Source organism: Sus scrofa, chromosome 18, assembly GCF_000003025.6.
Source record: "Sus scrofa isolate TJ Tabasco breed Duroc chromosome 18, Sscrofa11.1, whole genome shotgun sequence".
Classification (NCBI taxonomy): Eukaryota; Metazoa; Chordata; class Mammalia; order Artiodactyla; family Suidae; genus Sus; species Sus scrofa.
This window is the reverse complement of record NC_010460.4, coordinates 5,514,164-5,536,378: the sequence shown is the minus strand read 5'-3', so window position 1 is coordinate 5,536,378 and position 22,215 is coordinate 5,514,164. Positions and strand designations below refer to the sequence as shown.

Below are 22,215 nucleotides of genomic sequence, written 5' to 3'. Positions count from 1 at the left end.
CCACAGCAGTGCAGGATCCGAGCCATGTCTGCAGCTTACACCACAGCTCACGGCAACGCCAGATCCTTAACCCACTGAGCAAGGTCAGGGATCGAACTCGCAACCTCATGGTTCCCACTCGGATTCATTTCCGCTGCACCGCGACAGGCACTCCAGAAATGATTTATTAACAAATGCATGTTAGACAGGCTTTCAGACCTGAGGATGAACGGGAGGAACCGGAAGGAGGCTTGGTGGCGGCGGCAGGGATTTTACAATTGTTAGCATCACTGAGGTATTTATCCATTTAAACATCTAACCCTGTGTGTCTGGGCTTGTGCTGGACACACAGGTAAGACATTCGCAGGGAAGACAGGGCCACCCTCAGCCTCGAGATGGGTGTGGGGAGGGGAGTGCAGAGGGACACGAGGGACCTTGGGGGCAGTGGAAATGTTCTGTGTCATGACAGTGCTAGTGGTCACCTCACTGGGCACACTGTCCAATTGTTTTATTTTTTAATTTTTATTTTTTGGTCTTTTGGGGGCCACACCTGCAGCATATGGAAGATCCCAGGTTAGGGGTCAAATCAGAGCTACAGCTGCTGGCCTACACCGCAGCCACCACAATGCAGGATTCCAGCTGAGTCTGTGACCTACAGCAGAACTCCCGGCCACACCAGATCCTCAACCCACTGAGTGAGGCCAAGGATCGAACCTGCATCCTCAGGGGTCCTAGTTGGGTTCATGTCTGCTGCACCACAATGGGAACTCCAGCCCGTGTCAATGTATTCATAAAGTTGGTAAATTTCACTCTCTGTAAACTCTATGCCAGGAAGGCGACCAAAACGTGACCGGCCAACCGCCACCCACCCCTTTGCCATAGAGGAGAAAAAGAAAAACAAGCAGTCAACAAGAGAAAGCGTCCATGTTATTAACCCTGGAATATTGAGTTTGCCTGTTGGTTGGTTGATTTATTTGTTTATTTTCTAATGGCTGTACTTAGGACACATGGAAGTTTCTGGGCCAGGGATTGAACTGCGCTGCAGCTGCAACCTATGCCACAGCTACAACAATGCCAGATCCTTTAACCTACTATGCTGGACCAGGGATCGAACCCTCACCTCTGCAGCTACCCAAGCCACTGCAGTTGGATTCTTAAGCCACTGTGCTACAGCGAGAATTCTTGAATATGCTTTTTCAAGCCATGGGAGGAGAATCTCCAGGAAGCAGCTGTGCTATGTGTTAGAGGCCAGTTCTATACTTAATTTCCTAGCAAAATTTCTCATTTTCATTGCCCTCCTGGTGCCAAAGCACCTTGTTACATGTATCAGGGAGGGCGCAGCTGTCCCTTCCCTGGGATCTGGCTGGCCCGCGTGTCCCCTTCCAGAACCCCGTTTAGACACACTACCGCTACAGATCCAGGAGGACCCCAAGTGCCCAGTTCCTCCCACAGGTAAACGCCCAAGTCTGAGATGTCACAAACCGACAAAGGTGCTTACATTTCCTATCCCATGACCTCTTCTTTGGGTCAAGGCCGTATTTAAATAACCAGGAGAGAGACCTCACGAAACTAAGCCGTTCTCTGAACTGGCAGTTGATTGGATTAGCTAATCTCAGACGAGGACGCTGAAAGCCAGGAGAGAGAAATGTGTGTGCGGTGGGGATGGTCAGAGAGAAAAAGGGCCTGAGTGTGGCCAGTTTGGGGAGCCCAGGAGGGGTTCTGGGAATGGGGAAGGGGTGCCCCGGGGCTGAGGCCATGACTCCTCCCCATAAGCCATGCCTTTCCCTCCTGCCAGGCAGGAAGAGTAAGGCTCACCGAGCACTAAAAACACGTGCACATTTAAAATGAAGAACGCTGCCCACAGTCAGCTTATGTCATCGCATGTCTTTACTCCCTGGCATTCCAGATAGTGCCAATGCGGTGGTTACTGAAACCCTAGAGTACTTCCGGTGTCAGAGATGGGTGATGTCACGCTGACTTCATCGTTTGTATGTTTGTTTTTCTTTCAGGGCCACAGGTGCGACATACGGAGGTTCCCAGGCTGGGGGTCGAATCGAAGCTACAGCTGCCGGCCTACACCACAGCCACAGCAAGGCCAGATCCAAGCTGCATCTGTGACCTACACCACAGCTCACAGCAACACTGGATCCTTAACCCTCTGAGCGAGGCCAGGGATGGAACCCGCATCCTCATGGATGCTAGTCAGGTTCTTAACTGGCTGAGCCACAACGGGAACTCCCTGACTTCATTGTTGAGTGCGTGTGCTGGACTCCCGAAAGTTAGCATCCAGGTGAGGCGAGGCCAAGGGCTCCGTCAGGACTCTGGATTAAGCAGAGCACCTGGGCACTGGGGATTACTGAAAAATATTCTTTGTGGGTTTTTGTTTTTGTGGGGGGGGGTTGTTTGTTTGTTTGGCAATTGCACAATGATTTCCTTATCTTTCTCCACGAATGAAATTAGAGAAAACTGATTTGGAGCAGGAAGTTGCCAGCCTCAGTGCCAGGTTGGATCTTGGGCAAAAAGCTCTAGAATCTTCTTTTGAGATAAGTGAGGAGGAGGGGAGAAGGATGGTTCCAATACACACACTCTAAATACCGATTCCTCTCCTGCAAAGCCGATCTGCGGGGCACAGAAGACTCTGCTGGGAACCTCCATTCAGTTGGGTGGGGGTAGGGGGGACCCTGGAGCACACATCTTAACCGGCCCCAGGGGATCCCAGGCGGAGGTGAGGGGGAGAAACTGCCGCCCCCTCCTCTCCCAGGCCCCTCGAAGCCTCTCCCCGAGGGGCGGAGCTGGCCAGCCCCCCTGCCGCCTGAGCCCCTCTGCAGGCAGTCAGCCCGGAAGAGGGCAGTCCTGCCAGGCGGCTGGTGAGCCGGCAGTGGTCTGGGCCAGGCCGGGAGGGGCGTCCTGACTCTCCCAGCAGATGGAAGTGAGGTTCTTGGCCCCAAGTGGGGCACGCCGAGCCCTCCGAGCCCCCCACCCCGAGGCCCATCAGAGCGTGTCCCACCTCCCCGCCCCTCTTTCCGAGCCTTCCCGATCTGCGCTGGGGGCCAAGCAGAAAGCGTATTTTGAGGCTCTGGGATTTGTGCAGATAAGTGTGGAATGACTCAGAGCGAGTGGGTGGTGACAGATGCCTGCAGCGAGCTGAGCCAGGCCCTGCCGTCCTGGGGGGACGCATGGCTTGGGACTTGGCCTAACGTGAAGGACAAATCCCACCAGGGGCCAGAGGGCCCCAGGCCACCGAGCGGAAAAGCCCTTCAGAGCGGATGAGTCCCCGGCCCTCCCGCCCCCCACCCCCAAATCGGTGCAGCAACAGCACGGGGCCAGCAAGGGTCCCTCGGGGCCCAGGTCAGAGTCAGCCAGGCCTCGTTCCCAGGGAGGGTTCGCTGCCCTGCCTGTGTGGGAGGTGGCACCCCAGCATCTGGGGGCTGGAAGTTCCCCTTTCATCTCGGGCTTCTGGGCCTTAAAAGCTTTCCCACCAGCTCCCCCTTGACACCAAGACAGGAAGGCTCCCCTGGCCAATCACGAGCTCTATTTTCCGGCTGAAGCTGCTGCGTGGGGAAGGATTAGGTGCTGGGAGTGGGAGCTAAAGAATCCGAGTTAATTTTTGGAGAAGCAGGAATCACCCTTCTGATCCTTATTGGTGAAAATATTTCTGGAAATGTCTTCCCACGTCCCCCGGCTTTGATAAGGGCTGGGCAGGACTTACCCAGGGTTTGGCTACGGTTTGTGTAAAGCCTGGGAGCCTGCAGCCGCTTTGTGTAAAGCCCCAGAGCTGCGGGGACACGTCCAGCACCAGGTTCACTGCCATTGTACCTCGTGTCCTGCCACCCGCCCCTCCTGAGACAGGCCCGCACCTGCCATGCTTCGTGGAAGAGTCTGCTTGTTGGCCCTGCTTATCTGGAAGGTCGTGTACCATCCCTTCACGGAGAATATTCTGTCTGTTTCCCAAGACCTTTTCCCGAATGGAGGCCACCCCCATTCCCCTTTCCACCGTGCCCGAGTCAGGACTCCCCAGAAATGCCCCGGAGTGTCAGCCCCAATTTTACTTCCAGCCGTGAAAACATGGCTCTGAACATGACTTAGCCGACACAGCTGCCTGTCACGAATGTCTGCATTTAGGCCAGAAAACACGAGCTGTTTGGGCTCCGAGCCTGCTGTGCCTCATCTCGTCTCTCCTCTGCCCCGATTCCCCGTCTGGTTCTCAATCCAAGAAGTGGTGAGACCCTGTCCTAGGAACCCTGGCCCCAGAGAGGAGCAGGAGGAGGCTGGGAGACAATGCTGACCCCCCCACCCCACTCCCTGGCTCTGGGCTGTCCGGACCCCACCCCCAACCATCAGGGTCAAAGCAGTGCTGCCTGCAGATGGCAGGGCTGCTGGGTTCCAGCCTTGCCGGGTCTGTTCTCTCATTTACTGCGACCCGAGGCTCTAACCAAGGGGCTGGAGCCGCTGTCACTGGCAGAAGGCAGATGCCCTTGAAAGCAGACATGAGACAGTAAGGCGCCACCACATACCTGGCCCCCAAAGTAAAGTCAAAACAGAAACCTATCCTGCTGCTACTCTGGCGCAGCGATTAACGAATCCAACTAGGAACCATGAGGTTGCGGGTTCTATCCCTGGCCTTGCTCAGTGGGTTAAGGATCGGGCATTGCCATAAACTGTGGTGTAGGTCGCAGACGGGGCTCGGATCCCGCGTTGCTGTGGCTGTAGGTGTTGGCTGGTGGCTACAGCTCCGATTCAACCCCTAGCCTGGGAACCTCCATATGCTGCAGATGCGGCCCTAGAAAAGACAAAAAAAAAAAAAAACCAGAAACCTGGGTCCAGATTTACTTTTTTCCCATGTTCTCTCTACTTCCCACTATGCTGCATCTTAGGGTAAAAGACGCCAAAGGAAATCAAGACAGGAATTTACGATTCGCGGAAGATAACGTAGACAGGCCAGGCTGAGGAGCTGGTGGAGGCAGGCGAGCCCCACGGAGACCCGCCAGAGGGTACGAACTGTCCACAAGGGACAGCTTAAGGGCGGGGGGGGGGGAACCAAACGTGTCTGTCGCCAAGGACAGACGGAGAAGTGGCCAGACTGAAGCCTCAGGGGAACTGCATGAACCCAACAGAACCCGGCGCCCTCCCGCCTCGATTCCTGATGAACAACCCAACAGAAAATTCCCGGAGGACTCCGTCGGAAAGCCAGGTCACTTCAGGTCTCTCCACAACCCCCCACCACCTAGAGGGAGGGCCTGCTGCTTACTGAGCACCTACTATGTGCCTGGAATTGGCCCTTGGTCAACTGGCTTCATCCAGCCTAGCGAGGCCTTACTGTCATCTCCACCTTTCAAAGAAAAATCAGTCTCGGAAAGAGGAACTCATTTGGGGCTAGCAGATGCAAACATTTTTTTTTAAGATTTTTATTTTGGGGGGAGTTCCCATTGTGGTGCAGCGGAAACGAATCCAACTAGTAACCCTGAGGTTGCAGGTTCAATACCTGGCCTCACTCAGTGGGTTAAGGATCCGGCGTTGCCATGAGCTGGGGTGTTGGTTGCAGACACAGTTCGGACCCTATGTGGCTGTGGTGTAGGCCAGTGGCTGCAGCTCTGATTCAACCCCTAGCCTGGGAACCTCCATATACCTCAGGTGCAGCCCTAAAAAAAAAGCAAAAAAAAAGTTTGTTTTTTTTTTATTACAGTTGATTTACAGTGTTCTGCCAATTTCTGTTATACAGCGAAGTGGCCCAATCACACACACACACACACACACACACACACACACACACACACACACACACACACACATTCTTTTCCTCACATTATCCTCCATCCTGCTCCATCACAAGTGACAAGATATAGCTCCCAGTGCTAGACAGCAGGGTCTCATTGCTTATCCACTCCAAAGCCATAGTTTGCATCTATTAACCCCTGAGTCCCAGTCCATCCTCCCCCTTGGCAACCACAAGTCTGTTCTCCAAGTCCATGAGTTTATTTTCTGTGGAAAAGTTCATCTGTGCCGTATATTAGATTCCAGATATAAGTGATATCACATGGTATTTGTCTTTCCCTTTCTAACTTAGTATGAGAGTTTCTAGTTTATCCATGTTGCTGCAAATGGCATTATCTTGTTCTTTTTTATAGCTGAGTAGTATTCCATTGTGTACACATACCACATCTTCTTAATCCATTCATCTGTCAATGGACATTTAGGTTGTTTCCATGTCTTGGCTATTGCGAATAGTGCTGTAATGAACACGGGGGTGCATGTATCTTTCAGATTGCATAAGCAATGAAGTCCTGCTGTACAGTACAGGGAACTCTATCCAGGCTCCTGGGATAGACCATGATGGAGGATAAAATGAGAAAAAAATGTCTATATTTGTATGACTGGGTCACTCTGCTTTACAGCAGAAATTGACAGAACATTGTAAATCAACTATACTTTAATAAAAAATTTAAAAAAAATAAAGACAAAATCATCTTCCTGGGTCCTGAGCTGGTAAAGAGTAGGACGCAGACTCAAACTCAAGTCCAACTCCCAAGCCAAGTGCTGAAGGGCTCTGGGTGGAAGGGGCACCCTTGGGCACCCATCACACCCCTCATAACTGAAAGCTCAGTCACTGAGCGGGAGCTCTGCCCCCTCAGGGCTCTAGGGTCTTACATCAGGCTCTTGGGGAAGAAGCTGGGGCCAGGCAGACGCCAGGGCTGAAGGAGGTGGGGAGCCAGAGCCTTCAGCAAGCCATGGGCCTGGAGGTCCTGCCCCGGTTTCTGGCTAAGTCACCTCGCCATGAACAGGACTCAGAGGCACATTTTCATGGTCATACAGTGCAAGGGCGATGGGGGGCGGGGGGACAACTTTGGGGTCAGAGGGCCGAACTTAACCCTGGTTAGCCTTGGACTGATCATGCAAACTCAGTAAGTGGTTCTTGTTTACAGAGCCTCGAGGTCCTCATGTGTGAAAATGAGGCACACTTCTCAGGACTGTTGTGAGAATGAAAATAATTAACATCCAGGAACATGTCAAACATGATGCCTGCTGCCCCATCCGCAGGCAACCAAGGCTGCCTGAAATGCAAGCGGCTCTTGGGGAAGCAGCTTAAGAGGTGCTGTGCGGACCATCCTTCCAGGAAACGAAAACCCAACTGATCACAGGCGTGCTCACCAGAGCCAAGCCACACGAGCTACCGGAACACAGCTCAATACAAAGTCAAGTGTAAAACATGACGCAGAGGCACGGACCGCTATTAGCCCATGGGCGGCATGAGAGGGAACGATACAGGGTTTTGTTGGAGGAGGGGAGGCGGGTCCTGCAGGAGGAGAGATTAGAACGCTTTTTATTTTATTTTACTTTATTTCATGTGGTCTTTTTAGGGCCGCACCTGCGGCACATGGAGGTTCCCAGGCCAGGGGTCCAATCAGAGCTGCAGCTACCAGCCTACACCACCGCCACAGCAACGCGGGACCCAAGCCACATATGCGACCTACAGCACAGCTCACGGCAATGCGGGATCCTTTAACCCACTGAGTAAGGCGGGGGATCGACCTCGCATCCTCATGGATACTAGTTAGATTCATTTCCACTGCATCACAAGAGGAAATCTAGGAACACGTTGAACGGAAGAAAAAGGTCTGTTGTTTGAAGGACGGCAGGGAGGGGGGCTGGAAACATCCAAGAAGGATTCTGTTAGTTACCAGCTGAGCTGAAAGGAGAACCTAAATTTCTCAGCTCCATCCCAGAGATGCCCGGCTACTGGGCAGCGGTAACTGGTCAGGCAAGACCACAGCTTCCCTCGCCTGGGAACGGCAGGTGCCTGACATATGGGACCCAGGAGACCGCTGAAGAGCTGACTCTAATCCCAGCCCGGGGACCAGACCTGAAGAGGAGCCACAGCCTGGGATGAGGTCTGGGTCCACCCTCAGTCTCCCAGCGCCCCGGCCCCGCCTCCTACCCCGCCGCAAAGACCAGGTCCGGCCTCAGGATACCTGGCTTCTCTCCCCAGGAAAACCCTTGTGACTTCAGATGAGGGGAGAAGATTAAGAACTTGTATATCCCAGGTGTTCAATTACCTTCCATGAATGAATTTAACCTTTTAACCTTTCATTCCTTCGAGAAAAAGGAGTTTACCACTGTCTCACAGGCCTCATATCGGGTTAAAAAAAAAAAAAACCCAAAACCAAACCAAGCCAAACAGAAAACCCCCACCTGTGGATGGATGGAGCCCTTGGAAGTTTCCAGGCATACCGGGGAGGCGGCTGGAGAGGTGAGATGCGGAGTCCCTAGGAGGCCAGGCCCAATGCCCCCCACCTCCTACCCCCCAGCAGTAAAGGGAACTGGGCTTTTTCAGAGCAGCTCGGCAGAGGTTCAAGTGCACTGGCTGTTTAATCCACTCCTAGGAAGCTTCAGGGCCGACTCTCCATTCACTCTCTCTGCTCCCACAGGCTTCTCATTTGGTCGCACCCAACAGCACCTGAGAACCCCACCCCTCACCCCCACGTTTATGCTGTGAGGTCTCCCCCAAACTCAGACCTACGCTTCGGTGCCTCCCAGAGCTGGGGGGAGCCTGCTGAGCCCCAGCCCCTCCGCAGCCCTCTCCCAACTGCTCCAGATCCCCCCCCCCACCGCCCTGTCTTTTGTTGCCCAGAATTTGCCACAATCCAGCCCCCGAGTCTTCAATTCTCTCACATTCTCTTCTCTCGATACAAGACTGTAAACTCAGAGGCACAGCATCAACACCCCCCATCTCTCCCAATTACCAGGACTCAAGGACCAGCGGTCACAGACTCTAAGCGGAAGTTCTCTTCACACATAACCAGTGCAACCTCTGGCTTATGGAAGGGGAGCGTATCGGGGGAGGGGGGACCCCAAAACAAAAACTGAAGTGGCTTGCTCAAAGCTGCACTCAGCAGGGCCAGGGGCGGTCAAGGCTGGGGCATGTCTCCAGATCCAGCCCTTCCCAGCCTGTGGCTCTGTCCACTTGTGGCTCTTCAGACTCACTGCACAGTTAAGGCCTCTGGGTCTCAGCCTCCACCCTGCTCCTTCCCGCAGAGAACAGACAGGCCTCAGCTCCGTCCTGGGGAGGAAATCTCCCACCCTCTCTTCCTCCCCTTCCTGCCTTTCCCCTGCTCCTTCTTTTTTATTTATTTATTTATTTTTCCTGCGTCTTCACTGTTTTCTCCAGAAGTTAAAAGCAACAAGTATGCTTTCCACGGTTCACCCTTCAGGGCAGGAGACCAGCCAGGGCGGTACGTGCTCATGAACCTTCCAAGGGGACAAGGGGGGCTGTGCCCAGGGGCCCCCCGCATCGCCCGGATCCTTTCCTTTTGGGACAGATTCAATACACGATGACTCAGGGAAGGAAGGAAAGACGGGGACGCTGACTGCCGAGATTTCAGCGAGGGAACTTTAGGGCGGGGGGCGGGGGAGACCCCCGGACTTAGGCGAGAAGGAGCAGAGATGAGTTCGCCCACACGCATGCACGCCACCTTCACCTCTCCATCCCCCGGAAAAAGTTATGTAAGGAGCCAAGAGACAGCTCCTAGGCAGGGGAGGCGCGGTTGGCTCAGCCGGGAGGTGTTTCATTTAATAAGAGGCTCCGCGGAACAAAGCGAGAATCCAGCATCCCTATGTTGCATGCAGAGGAGGAGACAAAGCAGCATCAGAGACAAGAGCGGCACACACACCGGGCGCACGACCGCCACGCACCCGAGACCCAGCTCGGGAGGTCTGCTTACTCAGCCGGCGCGGTCCTGGAGGTCTCCTCTTCCCCGGGCTCGTCAGAGGTGCGGGCTGGAAAATGCGGCTGACAGCGACGGGGAGACAGCGCCCCCAGCCCTGAGAAATCCTGCCGCCGGGCTCGCGCCGAGGTCCCCAGCCCCCTGAGCGCTAGCGATCGCTAGGCTTCGGCTGCTCTCCGCGCTGCTGCCGCTGCTGCACGTCTGCAACAGATGGGGACCGGGCTGGGCGTGTTCCCAGTCCCCGGAGCAGCGCGCCCGGCGAAGGCAGACAGCATGAGCCGCCGCGGACGCGCAGGCGGCGGGCTTGCGGGCTGGAGCGGGCGTGCTGCTCACGGCGCAGGCAGCCCCGGCCGAGCCCCTCATTGACGGGACTGCAGCAAACTGTCACTACCACGGCGCCAGGGGCTGCTGGGGAGGCAACTCCTGACTACACAGGCAGGCGAGCCAGAGGGAGGGCCCAGCAAGGTCTTAAAAAGACAGGCAGCAGGGCGATGGAGGCGGGGAGGCTGGCGATGCCGCAGTCGGTGGCATCTGAGCGCCAAGCCCTCCGGCGGGCACGCCCCCCCCCCGCGCACCGCCCCCCACTCCCTTCAGGCAAAAGGCGGTTAGCCTCAGAGGCAAACGGCAGGTGGCTTCGGAGACCCGGACCGCCTGGGGGTGTCTGCCCTTGGAATGGAGAGAAGGCCGTTTTCTCTCTGGCAGGAATGACGGCGAAGCTTCCCATTTGAAAGGGAAGCTCCCATTCCGCACCCCACACCCACAACCCTGACCTGACAACCTGCAGAAAACCCAAAGGCAACGTGGTCCCTGCCTGAATTAACTGTCTCATTTCCTGTCATTCTGATGCTCTGACATCTGAGGTCTCAGGGACTCTGGAGGGATGGCCCTTCCCAGGTCTGCCAGTCCCTGAGGACAGTAAACTGCTCCCCCAGAAGCACGCCTCTCATAAGAAAACCTGCAGATGGGAGCTCCTGTCATGGCTCAGTGGGTTAAAAACCCGACTAGTATCCATGAGGACGCAGGTTCGATCCCTGGCCTCGCTCAGTGGGTTAAGGATCCGGTGTTGCCGTGAGCTGGACTGTAGGTCGCAGACGCGGCTCAGATCTGGCATTGCTGTGGCTGTGGTGTAGGCGGGAGTCTATGGCTCCAATTTGACCCCTAGCCTGGGAACCTCCATATGCCACTGGTACAGCCCTAAAAAGGAAAAAAGAAAGAAGGAAAGAACGGACGAAGGGCCCACCTCCCCCTCGCTGCTCCATCAGATTCTCACACCCACCTCAGGGCAGGTACTAGACAACCAGGGGCAGCCCCTGCAGCCAGAGCCCCCTGAAGTTATTCGAACTTACCAGTCTATGCCTGCCCCCCTGCCCTGCCTGCTGCCCCCACAGAACCACAGGACAGTCTCCTGCCTACTCCCTCCCCGGCTCCTCCTCCCCCACCCACCCTGGGCCTCCCTGTGCAGCCCTGAGGGGGCTGGGAGCCTCCTGTTTCTAGGCATCAAGAGCACATACTACAAAGTTCTTTCTCGTGGACGCCATCCCAGTGGCACCTGAAGTACCTCCAGGTCCTCTCAGACCCAAGCAGGGACATTCTGTGACAGCAGCCCAGGGCCACGTTCCTGAGCCCCAGCCCTTCCTCCGAGTGAACACACGAGCTCTGCGCATCTCCTGCGGCTGCGGCTGGGATAACGGATGAGCAAGCATTTAGACAAAAATACACATCAGCTTGGGATGTGAGGGATTATTCTGGAACCGGAGGACAGTGCTGGAGTAAACTCGCTGTTTAGCAAAAAGCTGGTGCCATTGAGGGCACCCCTGAGCCAACCCTGCAGCCAGCCCCGCCCCCTCCCAGGGCACAGGGTCCACTGGACACCCAGCCAATCGCAATATTTTCTCCAGCTGGTTCTGGAACGAGGCTCGCTGGGTGAGCTGGGCCTGTTTTATTTTCTGTGCGCTTTATTCCAAAGCACACAAACAAGCTTGAGGCAAAAAGCCTAATGAGTTTTCCTTGGAATCACTGGAAATGCCAGGGGAACAGCCTCCCCCAGGCAGAGCGTTCAAAGGCTTGTGACATGCGGAGACAAGCGCCTGTGAATGACGTGTGGGTGTGGGTGACTTTGTGCAGAGTTCTGATCACAGCTGGTCCACCGCCGGTCTCCGGGATATTCCTGCCCACACATTACCCCCAAGGGAATCTTCCTAAAGACCCCTTTCCCAACATCATCTCAGCGCCCTCGCCAGATCCAAAAAGACCCAGCAAAACAAAATAAAACAAAACCCAAAACACCAGTTCCAAACCATCTACAGGACATACTCAAATTCTTCAGTACCAGGCCCTCAGCCCTCCCGCCTTCCAACCCCTATGCTGGTGCTAAACTGTCACCCGGAGTCCTCACAGGTCCCCCTCCAGCCCCCGCAGGCTTCGCTGGCATCTGTAGGTTATGATGGAATTGACTGCCGAGTGCCTTTTTAGTGCTCGCACTTCCACGCGCTCTCTCCACCTGCACAACAGGTACATGGCAAAAATGCTGTCTATTTTATGAATAAGGAGATTGCAGTTCAGAGAGGCTGGGTCTCCAAGGTTACAGACAAGCTAGAGGCAGCGCCGGGGACTCAGCGACAGGTGGACAGGCGCGTTTCCCTCCAGAGCCATGGTGTCCCCCGATGTTCTGACAGTTCCCACCCCGCCCCCTTTTGCTTATTTATTTTTGCGTATTTGTCTCTTCTGGTTTTTCGGTGGCACAGGCTTATTACTTGTATGATTAAAAATGAGAGGAATGGGAGTTCCCGCTGTGGCTCAGTGGTTAGTGAACCCAACTAGCATCCATGAGGATGCAGGTTCGATCCCTGGCCTCACTGAGTGCGTTAAGGATCTGATGTTGCCATGAGCTGTGGTGTAGGTTGCAGACGAGGCTCAGATCTGGCATTGCTGTGGCTGCGGCGTAGGCCAATTAGACCCCTAGTCTGGGAACCTCCATGTGCCATGGGAGTGGCCCTAAAAAGACAAAAAGACAGACAAAAAAAGAGGAATGTACTTGCACTCTCTAGGGTGGTAATTCCCCTTTTTAGGGATCCGTCCCAAAGACAATGCAAACTACAAACAAAGCTTTCTGCACAAAGTCTGCAGCAACAGGGAGACTGACTCCACGCGAGTGTGCCCCGGGGGTGGGGGGGGAACGACTGTCCAGGACCCTCTGCCAGAGCCCCGCCTTGTGCTGTCAGGAGATCACAACAGTGACACCAAAGAATTCAAGTGACATGGGAGAGGGGGCAGGAAAATTGCAAACCATACAGAGTAACACCTCGCTGTGCGACCCAGAAGACTAAAAAAAGCACAGGTCACACATGAGTGACAGGGCCCGGGCCCCGCCCCCTGGGGGACAGACCTGTGTCAGAGTCTTAGCCTTCCAGGGATCGAGCGGAAACCCCTTGCCAAATCCCATGCCATCTGCAGCCCCAGACTCAGACGCCGCGGCCAGGCTCCTCCTGGGACAGGCACCACTGTAGGAGAGCAGCCACAGCCCTACCGGCAAAGGGACCCACAGCCCTGCGTCCAGATCGGCCGCTGCCCTGGGCCTATGAGTCACACCCTCGAGGGACTTGCAGACTGACTACAGCCGCTAGGTAAAGCCTTTGTCCTGCCTCCTTTTGTAGGTGGTGGACGCTGTCCCTGTGCTCACGGTCAGCAGTCTGGTGGCTGCCTGTCCTGTGCATGGGGAAGCCAGAGGCCGGGCAGTGGAGCCAGTGAAACACTGAAACAGAGAGTGCCCCTGGGCCCAGGGCCTGGCCCCTGGCTGCACTAGCTGCATTTGTATTTCACTCGGGAGCGGGGCAGCCTGGAAGAGGGGGCACGGCATGGCGTTGGTCTAGCCACCCATTGGCAATGGCATCTGAGAATGTCCAGATCAAGCAGGGGTGTGGGTGGCACTTGGCTTTAGAATCCCATTTCCACAAACAGCTTGAGGCCAGCACTCCTGCACCCACTCACTATGCAATACATGAGGCAGGTTTGGGGGCTTCTAAAATATCCCAGTTGGCCAATCAGAAAATGGGCAGAAGACCTAAACAGACATTTCTCCAAAAGAAGACATACAGGGAGTTCCCGTCGTGGTGCAGCAGAAACGAATCTGACTAGGAACCATGAAGTTGCAGGTTCAATCCCTGGCCTCGCTCAGTGGGTTAAGGATCTGGCATTGCCATGAGCTGTGGTGTATGTCCCAGATATGGCTTGGATCTGATGTTGCTGTGGCTGTGGTGTAGGCTGGTAGCTGTAGCTCTGATTTGACCCCTAGCCTGGAAACCTCCACATGCTGCAGATGCGGCCCTGAAGAGCAAAAAAAAAAAAACAACCCCCCAAACAAAGAAGACATACAGATGGCCAAGAAGCACATGAAAAGATGCTCAACATCGCCAATTATTAGAGAAATGCAAATCAAAACTACAGTGAGGTACCACTTCCCAGCAGTCAGAAGGGCCATCATTAATAAATCTACAAATAACAAATGTTGGAGAGGGTGTGGAGAAAAGGGCGCCCTCCTGCACTGGTGGTGGGACTATAAATTGGTGCAGCCACTGTGGGGGACAGTATGGAGGTTTCTTAAAAAACTAAAAACAGAGTTAGCATATCATCCAGCAATCCCACTCCTGGGCATATACCCAGAAAACACAAAAACTCTAATTCATAACAATCTGATTTCACAGGATTTCCATCATTATACAACTACAGATGTGATAAATTCATTTGAGTAATAAAAAAAAATGAAAAAAAAACTCTAATTCAAACAGACACATGCACCCCTATGATCACTGCAGCTCTATTCACAACTGCTAAGACATGGAAAAAAACCTAAACGGCCATCAACAGTCAACAGATGAATGGATAAAAGATGTGGTGCATGTATACAGTGGAATATTATTCAGCCATAAGAAAAGAATGAAATAATGCCATTTCACCAACATGGATGGAACTAGAGATTATCATATTGGGTAAAATAAATCAAAGACGAATACCATAGGATATTGCTTTTTGTGGGATTTAAAAAAATAATACAAATGATCTTATTAACAAAACGGAAATAAACTCACAGGCATAGAAAAACTAATCGTTAACTGCAAAGAAGGGTAGGAATAACTTGGAAATTTGGAATTAACCCATACACACCAACTCTATATAAAATAGATGGGAGTTCCCACTGTGGCACAGTGGGTTAAGAACCTGACTGCTGTGGCTTGGGTCACTGCAGAGGTTTGGGTTCCATCCCTGGCCTGGCACAGTGGGTTAACGTATCTGGCATTGCTGCAGCTGCAGCACAGGTCACGGCTGTGGTGGCTCAGATTTAATCCCTGGCCCGGGGAACTTCTGTGTGCCACAGGTGTGGCCATAAAAAAATAAACTAGATAAGGAGCAAGAACCTACTGTGTAGCAAAGGGAACTATATTCAGTATCTTGAAAAGATTCTTTAAAGGAACATCGCTTTGTGGTATACCTGAAACTAACACAACATTGTGAATCACCTGTATTTCAATAAAAAATAAAACACAAATATCCCAGTTGGGCATCAACATGTGGAACTGGGCCGCTTGGTACCCTGAATGTCCGTATTGGAATCGATGGCAGAGGGCTTATTCATCAGTTCAAGAAATGTAAAGCTCCTTCCCATTGGCAGAATGAGTGGTGTCAGAACGGAGCTGGCTCAGGAGGGCGGCCAGGCGGCAGCACCCTGGGAAAAAGCGGTCAGAGAGTCTGCCCAGCCCGGCTGCACCCCCACGGCGGCCCCCAGACCAGGATGCCTCCTGGTCCCGCATCCGTGACCTCAGAGATGCTGACCTCTGCTGCTAGGTCAGCCAGTCCTGCTCCACGTGTACCTTTGGGTTTTGCTCAGGGGGAACCTGTCAAAAGGCAGTAAGACTTCCTCTGAGACGCAAGAATAGGTTGCACCTGCTGCTAAAATCATCTGTGGGGATTTAGCAAACTCTGGTCTAAGATTTCCCTCCACTGCAAAAAATCGCCTGGTACCGAGGTGTCAGGTGGGGGCGGGGGGAACATATGGCCTCACCCACCTCTGGTACCAAGGCCACTGATATTTACCAAAGTACCCAGATGGTTGCTAAATAGCCAAATTGGCTTGGACACTTTTGCCACCCACTGAGCTGCTCACTGGATACATCCATCCAGGTGGAACCAGCAGTTCTAGAACTCCTGGATTGCAAAGCCATTTGGAATCAGTGGGATCTCATGCCTCGATTTTAATGGAGAGGAACCAAATGCAAACCAGCCTCCACCCCAGAGGGTAGCAGTTTCTCCTCTTTCACAGCCACATCCTGGACTCTCAAAGGTCCTAAGAGACGTACTCCCTGGAGACCCACGTGTGGAGACTGCTCCCAGGCCACCAGTGCCCAGAGCCACGAACACGGGGCAGGGTCCCCAAGCCTCCTCCAAGGAAGGGCACTGACTGGACGTGCTCGTGTGACAGCATCCGTGTTTGCAGCAATGTCACCTGCCCAATTGCCCAGTTCCTGCTGTCAAACAACTATCACGTATAGATGCTCTAAATCACATGCAACCAACAGGACGGTGACTCACTCGCCCGAGGCCACATGGCCACGTGCCGAGAGGGCCAGGGCTGGGACCCGGGTGCCCTTGTTTTGACTCCCTGCGCCCAACAAGGAAGAACTTAGCCCCACCTGCTGGAAAGCTGGCTGGGTTTGTTCACAAGGCCCTGCAGTGGCCTCTCCTCACTTCAGTCCAAACCAGCTCAGGTGTGCCAGGTGCACAGAAGAGAGGGGTCGAAGGGAATGGATTGACTGTATGCGCAGCAACTGAGAAGACGATGCACACGGAAGGAGCGGCGACAGAATGGGGGTGAATTAGACCCACGCGGGCCTCTCCTCCCAGCGGGGAGCCCACCCTCAGCCGGCCAGTCACAAACACTCTCCCTCCCCTACTGTCACAGCTTCCTCTGGCTTCCATCCTGCTAACTTTTATTTTCATTTTATTTTATTTTTTGCTTTTCAGGGTTGTACTTTCGGCATATGGAGGTTCCCAGGCTAGGGGCCGAATCAGAGCTACAGCTGGTGGCCTACATCACAGCTCATGGCAACACTGGATCCTTGACCCACTGAGTGGGGCCAGGGATCGAACCTGCAAACTCATGGTTCCTAAGTCGGATGCATTTCTGCTGCACCAGGATGCGAACTCCCCATGCTGCTCACTTTTAGACCCCACCCTGAGGCTCCAGGGGACCAGAGGTGGTTTTGCACTGCACTGTCCCTAACTGGGTGTCTCACCCAGGCTCACTGGCCCACCCAGGAGGCAGCTCCTCAGACCTGAGAAGCGGGAGGTCAGGGCACTCACTGGCCCTCAGGGGGAACAGCGGGATACTTGGGAAGCCCCTGTTCTCCTCTTTTTTTTTTTTAATTTTTTTTTTTGTCTTTTTGCCATTTCTTGGGCCGCTCCAGCGGCATATGGAGGTTCCCAGGCTAGGGGTCTAATCAGCCGCGTCTGGAACCTACACCACAGCTCACGGCAACGCCGGATCGTTAACCCACTGAGCAAGGGCAGGGACCGAATCCGCAACCTCATGGTTCCTAGTCGGATTCGTGAACCACTGCGCCATGACGGGAACTCCTGTTCTCCTCTTTGACTTTGCAGTGAAGCACAACGGGATGGGCTTGTCCCTTCACACGGCTCCCTCGGTCTGAGGGGGACTCTGCTGTCCACCTTGGCTCCCACCCCGTTTCTCACAGGTCTCTCTCCTAACAACAAATATCCACAGGACCCCCATCCATGTGCCGGCCTCATGCTGGGATGCTGGGATGCTGGGATGCTGGGACACAGAGAAAAAGAAGTCAGGACCCCCCCGGCCGGCAGGAAAGGCATGGACAAGAAAAGCGAGCAGGCTGAGGGGCGGTGCATACCCTGGCAGTGTAGACGGCTGCCACCACAGCAGTTTCCAGAAGGAAGGGGCTGCTTTGGAAGAAAGCTGGGAAAGGGGGTTTATGAAAGAGGTAAGGCTGAGGCTGAGAGTTTGAGAGATAAGAAGGAGCAGGTAAAGAGGCACTGGAGGGTCCTTGCATTCATGAGGCTCCCTGGTCCATGCTCCCTCTATAGTCTCTGGACATGCTGCCAAGGCTCTGGAAGGTTCTGGAAGGCTCTGGAAGGTTCTGGGAGGCCCTAGCAACTAGCTCTTCCGTTGAAGCTGGAAGCCAGACTTGGCTCATCCACAGCTAAATGCTGAGGGGCTGAGCTTGGCTACTTCAGACAGGTGCCCCAGTTCTGAAAGCCTCTGACCTAAAATCGCCTCAAAGGCACAGAGGAACAGAAGGCTCTGGGCCGCCCAGGTGGTGGCAGGCCAGGCTGTCGCTGGACAGGCACCAGTCGTCCCGATTTAATTGAATCCAACACAAATCACACTGGGCACAAAGGGGCACCACCCTCTCTAACAGTGGCCGTGGGCATGCCCTCCCTTAGACAAGCTGGACTCATCTTCCTACGCCTTCTGAGAGGGTTGTCTGCCCTCATCCTTTTAAACCGATGCTGCTTTTCTACGGGCCCTCCCGGGCCCAGTCTGCAGATGTCCCCATGAAAGATTCGGAAAGAGGAAGTTCATGTTTCCAGATCTGGTGACTACAAAGATCCCCTATTAATGACTTTTTTTGAAAATGGACCAAACACTAAAACCTAAGCTGAAACTTACAAAACATTTAAACATTTTAAAAGAAGTCTCAGAGTTCCCGCTGTGGCTCAGCAGGTTAAGAACCTGACTAGTATCCAGGAGGATGTGGGTCTGATCCCTGGCCTCACTCAGCAGGTTAAGGATCCGGTGTTGCAGTGAGCTGTGGGGTAGGTCGCGGGCGTGGCTCGATCGCACGTTGCTGTGGCGGTGGCGGTGGCTGTGGCATAGAATGGCAGCTGAAGCTCCGATATGACCCTTAGCCCAGGAACTTCCATATGCTGCAGATGCATCCCTAAAAAAGCAAATAAAAAAAATAAATAAAAGTCTCTTGGAAAGTCTCTTCTTTGCTGCTATAGGTGAATCGTGTCCTGCCACACAGTGACTTAGAGCCCTGACCCCATCCCCACCCCACCCTGCCCCCCAACAGCAGAATATGACCTTATTTGGAAGGAGGGCCTTTACAGAAGTAATCGGGTTAAAGTGAGGGCACTGGGGTGTGGGGAGCCCCTCGGCCCAGATGAAGGAAGGTGTCCTTACAGACAGGAGGAGTCTGAACACAGACATGCAGCAGGGAGATGACGGCCAGCTGGACGCCAAGGAGCGGAGCCCGGCGCAGACTCTCCCCAACCCGGCCCTGCCCACACCCTGATTTCAGACTTCGGACCCCAGAGCTGGGAGACAATACCTGTCTGCTGTTCTAGGCTGCACCCCCCAGAGTGGGGTGCTTGTTACAGCAGCCCCTGGACACTCGCCTGCTGCCTTTTCTTCTTTCTCTGTCAACAGCTTTATCAAGAAAGAATTCACGCAACGTACAATTCACCCATTTAAAGTGCACAAGTAAATTGATTTCTTTCACAGACCTGTGTAACCACAATCAATTGCAGGGCGTTTTCATCATCCCCTCAAAGAAACCCCGTGTCTACTGTGGCCACTTTCCACCCCCCAATCCTCCCCCAGCCCCTGGCAGCCACTGATCCACTTTCTGCGTCTGTGGATTTGCCTCTTCTGACACTGATACGTGGAATCACTCACCACGTGGCTTTGGGGACTGGCTTCCTTATTTTCTCAACCAGAATATAGCCTAGTTAATTAAACATGAGTCAGTACTATACGGACGGTGAGGGGCAGGGTTGGGGGGGAGACTGGAGGATGGGGTGGGAGCCCACTGGCCTTAGAATCAGGGGTGTTATTTGGTTTTTGCCTTTTAGGGCCATACCCATGGCATGTGGAGGTTCCCAGCTAGGGGTCTAATCAGAGCTACAGTTGCCGGTCTACACCCCAGCCACAGCAAAGTAGGATCCAAGCTGCATCTGTGACACATACCACAGCTCACAGCAACGCCAGATCCTCAACCCACAGAGCGAGGCTGAAAACCTCATGGTTCCTAGTTGGATTCATTTCCCTGCACCACAACAGGAACCCCGGGGGTGTTTTTTGTTTGTTTTTTCATTTTTTAAAGTTTTATTGAAGTACAGTTGATTTAAAATGTGATAATTTCTGCTGTACAACAAAGTGAATTATTCATATACACACACACATTCTTTTTCAGAGTCTTTTCCTGAATAGATGCTCACACAACACTGGGTAGAGTTCCCTGTGCTGTACCGCACACCCCCGTTGGCCAGTCAGTCCATACACCTCGGTATGCATGTGCCAATCCCAAACACCCAGGCCATCCCTCCCCACTGCCTTTCCCCTTCGGTAACAATAAGTTTGTTTTCAAAGTCTGTGAGTTGTTTTTTTGTTTGTTTTTTGTTTTTGTCTTTTAGGGCCGCACCTGCCACATATATAGGTTCCCAGGCTAGGGCTCAAATTGGAGCAAAGCTGCAGGCCGACACCACAGCCACAGCCACGCCAGATCTGAGCCACATCTGTGACCTACACCACAGTTCACAGCAACGCCAAATCCTTAACCCACTCAGCAAGGCCAGGGATCAAACTTGCAACTTCATGCTTCCTAGTCGGATTCTGCGGAGCCACGACCAGAATCCCTGTGAGTCTGTTTTTGTTCTGCAAATAAGTTCCTTTGTGTCCTTTTTTTAGATTCCGCATGTAAGTGACATTCATAGGATCTTCGTCTTTCACTAACTTCCCTTCCTGCGCTATCTATTCCCACTCTCTGGTTCTGTGACCTTAAACAAGTGACTTCACCTGCCCCACCCAGAGTCCCTCCACCTGGTAAAGGGGCCGCTGCAGCCTCAGGCTGTGTGGGGACTCAGGGACGAGGCCTGTGCGGGCCTGGCATCACGGCATCCCTGCCTTTACCAACGGTCAGCCTTTCCTCAGGCCCTGAAGACGAGCTGCCACTTTATTACTGAAGCTGTCATTTAAGAAGTGGTGCTGGGGACCCTGGGACAGGGAGGTCCTGTGGGCCCTGCTGCTGAATGCCCCGAATGGCCGAGCTTCCCCAGCAGCTAATGAGAAGAAACGTTGCACATGAAGCAGCCTCGAGCCGGGTTCTGCGAAGGAAACGGTGGGCCCAGATAACCCCAGCTTTCGCTGGATTCTTCCGGCCCCTTCCTCACACGCCGGCAGCTGCTAAACCCATTCCTGTTTCCAGAGACTTCTCCCCTGCTCCCTTCTCTAGGAAGGGGCCGCAGAGAGCTGTCAGGGAGCCCGATCACCACCCTCAAGTTGTAACCAACCCCCTCGGGCATCCGCTGACTGTAACATGGGAATGGGGGACCTAATCGCCAGCCGCCAGAGAAGGGAAGCCACGGTGGCGTCCCCACGCCCAGCCGGCCCTGCAGTCACTTCTGAGAGCCCAAGGTCATCATCAGAGAACCCAGAGGACACAAGGCACTGCGAGGATGGGGGGGGGCGGGCAGCATCGGACGGTCTAGGACATGAACCGCCAAGTCAAGTTCTGCCCCCGTTTAGGATCCCTCCCGAGGTGCCAGGCGTGGTGGCGGGCACAGACCCCTTCTCCCTGTGGACAAGAAAGGAGAACCTCAGGGGGAATTCCCCTCACTGGGTTAAGGACCCAACTAGGATCCATGAGGATGCAGGTTCGATCCCTGGCCTCGCTCAGTGGGTCAAGGATCTGGTGTTGCTGTGGCTGTGGTGTAGGCTGGCAGCTACAGCTCTAATTCGACCCCTAGCCTGGGAACCTCCATATGCCACGGGTGCAGCCCTAAAAGGAAAAAAAAAACAGACCCCCAGAAGATGAAGGCTTGATCTTCAGAGCACCTCTCCCCGGAAGCTCCGCCCCCAGCAGCGCATGAGGCTGCGAGGGAGGTGGGAAGAAATGACACCCGCCCTGCTTTTCAAGCCTTCCTCCGCTCGACCCTGTGGTCTTCCCCGGGCAGAGCCCAGAAACAGGGCCCAGGGCCACCCCTGGTGCATGGGAGCTGGAACAGAGGTCCAGCCAATCCCCAGCGAGGTCACTGGTCCAGCGGCTCCTGACCGGGTGGGGAGGGGGAGGGGGGCCCAGGAGCATCTTTTCAAAACCTAGGTGACAGGCGTCCCGGATGCCTGCTGAATCTGATTGTCTGGGGCTGAGAATGGGGTGACTGAAATGCACCCTGATTAAGAGCCACGGGCGCCGTCCAGAGCCTCGCAGTCAAGATGGGGTAACAAGCGCAGGGAGAAGAGAGGCTCACAGCCCCGCGGTCGCTCCTGCTGAGATGTGCAGTCAAAACAGAAGACGCCTGAGAGGGGAAATCTGAAGTCAGAAATCTGAGTGTTCCCTTTAAGAAGGAATCCGGGTTTTATTTAACGCAAACTAAGCAGCAATCACTTGGACTTTGGTTATCAAGGGCAGTGCAGTAAACTGCCCTCAGTCCTGAATATTTATAATATTCTATGACTTCAAAAGCATCGTAGCTGGAAGCATATAGCTGG

General features: G+C 54.0%; 1 protein-coding gene across 6 annotated transcripts in view; it reads right to left on the bottom strand.

Moving 5' to 3' along the window:
- The window catches only part of PRKAG2 (protein kinase AMP-activated non-catalytic subunit gamma 2), a 269,685-nt gene that overhangs the window by 208,383 nt on the left and 39,087 nt on the right, over positions 1–22,215 (bottom strand). Inside the window, exon 1 of one of the 6 annotated variants that reach the window (XM_021078615.1) lies at positions 9,696–10,261. The exons of 4 other annotated variants lie outside the window; for them this stretch is intronic. The gene's annotated coding sequence lies outside the window, so the exon portion shown is untranslated. Of the gene's footprint in view, positions 1–9,695; positions 10,262–22,215 lie in introns of those variants that run through there. One more of the 6 variants, XM_021078614.1, reaches the window with a different exon arrangement.